This window comes from Otolemur garnettii, unplaced genomic scaffold (genome assembly GCF_000181295.1).
Source record: "Otolemur garnettii isolate 467f Iridium unplaced genomic scaffold, OtoGar3 scaffold00049, whole genome shotgun sequence".
In the NCBI taxonomy this organism is placed as follows: domain Eukaryota; kingdom Metazoa; phylum Chordata; class Mammalia; order Primates; family Galagidae; genus Otolemur; species Otolemur garnettii.
Window position 1 is genome coordinate 3,944,503 of NW_003852444.1, and position 5,199 is coordinate 3,949,701.

Here is a 5,199-nt window from a genome sequence, read left to right on the forward strand (position 1 = left end):
AAACATTGAGCCAAAACTCATCTTGATTTTTCCCAACCACTAGCTCTAATTTTAAACAAAACACAAAAACTAAGCTCTGTGTCCTTGTCAGCACAATTCAATAGAATTAAACTAATCAGCTATAGACAGATGCTTGCCTTAAAAAGAATGTTAATGTATAACAGAAAATCGTTGAAAAGGGTCAAAATACTTCCTCCTCATGCTTTTATTTTTTATTTATTTTCTTCTTTTGGAGTCAGGGTCTTGCTATGACCCTGGCCAGAGTGCAGTGGTGCAATCATAACTCATTACAGCTTCCAACTCTTGGGCTTGAGGGATCCTCCCACCTCTGCCTCCCAAAGCACTGGGATTTCAGACATAAGTCACTGGACCTGGCTTCTCTGTGTGCCATACAAACTGTGTTGTGACGGCTGTGAGCAGGACTTCTTTTTTTTTTTTCCAAGACAGAGTCTTAAGCTGTCGCCCTGGATAGAGTGCCATAGCAACCTCCAACTCAGGTTCAAGTGATCCTCTTGCCTCAGTTTTTCTATTTTTAGTAGAGATAGGGTCTTGATTTTGTTCAGGCTGGTCTTGAACTCATGAGCTCAATCATTACATCCACCTTGGCCTCCCAGAGTGCAGAGAAGCAGGGCCTCTTATCAAATGGTTTGAGGGCTTCCAGTTTTCAAAAATTTGAACATGCAATGAACCTAAAAAAATTTTTTCTTAACACTGAGGTTCCTTTTTTTACTCAAGATGTTTAACTAGTCCAAATGACAAACTTTTAGAGCAGCGGTTCTCAACCTGTGGGTCGGGACCCTTTTGGGGGTCAAATGACCCTTTCACAGGGGTCGCCTAAGACCATCCTGCATATTAGATATTTACATTATGATTCATAACAGTAGCAAAATTACAGTTATGAAGTAGCAACAAAAATAATTTTATGGTTGGGGGTCACCACAACATGAAGACCTGTACTACAGGGTTGCAGCATTAGAAAGGTTGAGAACAACTGCTTTAGAGTATAATACAAGAGGTGGAAAACAGCATCACAGTTGAAAGTGTAAATGCTAAATAAACCACAGATTTTTTTTTAAGGGTTCTTTTTAAGGAGTGGGAAGTATCAGAAACATAGGGAAATCCAGAATTACACACACACAAAAAGATAGAAAATAAAGAAAAATTGTCCTTAACTGTACCATTCCATGGTCAATAGTGCCATGGACTGAAGGAACACAACTGTTATAACCACAATCCTATCTCTGTCACAGTGAGAATCTTGACGTCTATCACCACCTCCACCACTTCCGCCACCACCATGAGTCGGTCTGCCCGTATAGATGCCTGGTGTAGGTTGTATGTGCTCTCTTGGTGATTCTTCTACCATCCAGCACCATTCCATTTGCCCTTTCCATGGCCTTCTTCAAGTCATCTCTTCTTTCAAAATACACAGAAGCAAATCCTCAACACCACCCAGTTCACTGATCATAAACCACACCGACATCACTCAGGAGTCCATATCAAGAAAACACTTCACTGAGATCTCTCTCTGTTGTATCCAAATTGAGGCCTAACACTTCAAGACAAGTGTTTGGATCTGGATTTGCCCTGCTGCTGCCTTCTCTGGTTAGACATTGGAAAATGACTTCAACTCCTTTCACGCTAGTATTCAGTATTTGGGTGTGTATGACTACTTCAAGATCATTGCCTATGAGAGTAATAATGGGATCAGGATCAAGTGTAACATCTATGAGACTGACTCCTTGACCTTGATCTGGATTTTGATCTTGATCAAGAATGGGATTCAAAGTGTTTCAAAAGTCTTGATAAATTACCAGATCCTGACCTGCTTGATGGAGAGTGTGACAGAAAGTGAGACTCACTTACTTAAGCTAGGATGCATTCTTCCAGATTCTTTTAATTCTACTTCATTCTTGCTTTCTACTTCTCTTCATTCTTCATTGAGTTTTTCATTTTCATTCTTTGTGTATTCTTCCTCAGTTCAAACAATTCAAAATAGCCTGAAAAAAAATTCACATGCATCTATCTGACCAATCTTCTATTCATTTTTTTTGCCCCATTCAATTTTAATTTTCTGATCTTTAATACTCTTCATTAGCCTTCTTTTATCTTGACTTACGTTCCACATTCTTGGAAAAAACTCTTCAATTTCTTCATGAACATTAACTCTGCCCTCAAAGTTGTTCTCCTCTACATCACTCATGTCCACCAGGTACTCCCCCAGAACTAAATAAGAGACAAACTTTAAAATTTTCTAAGCTTGATCTGATTTTATTTTTTATAATACAATGCAAATGAATTAGAAATGGACCAAAAAGAGTCGACAAGTGGTGGCTTAGACCTGTAATGCTAGCACTTTGAGAGGTCAAAGCAGGAGGATTACTTGTGGCCAGGAGATGGAGACCAGCCTGGACAACACAGTGAGACCCACCAATACCAAAAATTTTAAAATTAGCCAGAGTTGGTGTCACATACTTGTTGTCCTAACAACTTGTGAAGATGAGGTGGGAACCCAGGAGTTCAAGCCTCCAGTGAGCTATGATCATTCCACTGCAAGCCAGCCTGGGAAACATAGCAAGACCTTGTCTCTGAAGAAAAAAAAAAAAAAAGAGGAAGAAGAAAGAAAAGAAATCAACAGAAAGAAACCATATTTTTAAATCTCTCCTTTGAAAGCTTTAAAATACTTTCCTAAGTAACTCATGGGTTAGAGAAGAAATTACAATATAAATTGCAAAGTATTTAGAACTGAACGACAATTAAAACACTGTATATAGAGAACTTATAGGTTACAGCTAAACCAGCATTGAAACAAAAAGTTTGAAAATTTGTTAAGCGTTATTTGAAGACACAAGTAATAGAATAATAAATCTAGAGAGAGAAAATAATGAAGTGCAGAAATTAATAAGAGAAAAAATAAAATAAAATGCCAATTTTTTTTTAAAAGAGTAATAAAGGAAAATAATCTCCAAGTTGAAGACCAAGATAAAAGATGGAAGACACAAACAATACTGGGAATAAAAAAAAAGATATAACTATATATGGAACCAAATCCTCTAATCATAAGAGAATTAAAAAAAAGATAATTCCATAACATCATCATACTAACATATGTGACAATGTAGACATAAAAATATATTTGTGAGGCCAAGCATGGTGTCTAACTCTTGTGATCCTAGCACTCAGGGAGGCCGAGGCAGGAGGACCCCTTCAGCTCAGGAGTTGGAGATCAGCCTGAGCAAGGGCAAGACCCCATCTCTATTAAAAATAGGAAAATTAGCGGGGTGTTATTATAGGAACCTGTAGTCTCAGCCACCCAAGAAGCTGAGGTGGGAAGATCACTTGAGCCCAGGGGTTTGAAGTTACAGTGAACTGCACTGCACCTGCGTGACAGAGTGAGACCATGTCTCAAAAATATATATAGAGAGAGGGGGCCAAAAATGTATGCACATTTTAAGAAAGAAAAAACTGCATTAAAATTGTAACAACCCATATATACTGATAACAAAAGATGAATACAAGTCACATTGAGCACCTCTTGTAATTGTAGCAAGTCAAACATGAGTTTTAAGCATTGAATAGTTTCTTCCTTTCTTAAAATGTATATACATTTTTTTGGCACTGTGTGTGTATTGAAATACATATCACAAGAAGTGACTCAAGAAGATACACAAAATCGCTCACACTTTCATATGAGAGATGAATCACAACTATAGCCCAGGAGGAAGGAGGGAAGGGGAGGGGGAAGAGGAGGAGGCTGGGGAGGGGGCAAGGGAGGGAGTGGTTTTATAGAGGGAGGGTTAATGGTGGGGCTACACCTATGGAGCATATTGCAAGAGTACAAGTCAGATCTATCAAGTATTGAACACAAATGTCTTAACACTGATTAAGTAAATGAGGTGAAAGATATGTTAATTAGTAGGATGTAAGCACTCCAATTTGCACAAATAATCAACACATTGAATCCCACAAAGGCATAAATGTAGTCATGATCTATGTATATATGACTTAATAAATAAATAAATAAATAAAAGAAGACACACAAAATTATTTCCCACCAGCAGAGACTAAGCACAGGAAGTTTTAGAGGAGAGCATTACCTAATTGCCAAAGAATCTCTATCTTATACAAACTGTTTCAGAGAATTGAAAAAGTTCTGACCCTGAGAATACATTGCTCCATATCTGGGCTACCTACCTATCCTCAAACCACTTGTGGCTTGAGACGAATACTAGCCTCTCTAACAGCCACACTGAAGTTTACTACTTGTAGCTGAAAATATTCCTGATGATGAATAATTATGAATATTCCTGATTGGAAATGAGAAGCTGCAAGAAAAAAGAAACTAAATTGGGGAAATAGCTAGAGGAAGTAGGATAAAAGATACCAAGGGATCAATCATTTAAGGCTGAAAAGCTGGTGATGAAATATTTGGGCAGACTGTCACTTACCATGCCTCGGAATATGTACCACACACTTACCCAGGCTTTTGACTGTCAGTGAATAGTAAGGAGATTGCCTAACGTTGGCACATGCAGCATTTAAAAAAAAAAAAAAGCTACTATTTCAGTTTATACTATATGCTGCCACTACCTCATACCAGGCATTGTTTTAGAAACTTGAGATGTGGTGAATAAAACTGAAAAAAAGTCCCTTGACAGTTTGGACTGGATGATTAAAAAAAAAAGAAAAAAAGTCCCTGCTCTCATCAAGTTTCTATTCTAGTGAAGAAAACAGATAACAAACATATAATCTATAATCTAGAAGTGCTATGTGAAAAATAAATCAGCAGAATAAGAGAGATAGGGACTTTCCCAAGATGGGGGTTGCTATTTTAGGAGGAGTCAGAACTCTGATAATTTGGGGTAAACAGATAACCTGCAGGATGGGAGAGAGAGTGCTAGGAGGCCACCTGGGGAGCACTGGCTGGACAGTGGGGACAGTGGGAAGAGCAGGAGTGCCCTTGTATTGTTCGTGGAAGAATAAGGACGCAAACAGGGGACGATAATAAAAAGTGATGCCAAGGGGTGTGATGAGGGAGGGGAATGAGATTTCAAAAGGATTTGGGGGCCAAAAGACTTTGCCTTTTCCTCCCAGTCCGCTGGAGAGCTATATTTCTTGCCACTTTCGGTGGAGGTGTCCAAAAGAAGAGGGACTTGAGACTCAAGCCAGCAGGAATGCAAGCAGATAGGGAAGGGAATA

The 5,199-nt window shown here is 38.6% G+C and overlaps 1 pseudogene; it reads right to left on the reverse strand.

The window, feature by feature from the left end:
• Positions 1 to 1,168: 1,168 nt before the first annotated feature.
• LOC100955027 lies at positions 1,169 to 2,203 on the reverse strand (annotated as a pseudogene).
• Between the last annotated feature and the right edge of the window lie 2,996 nt (positions 2,204 to 5,199).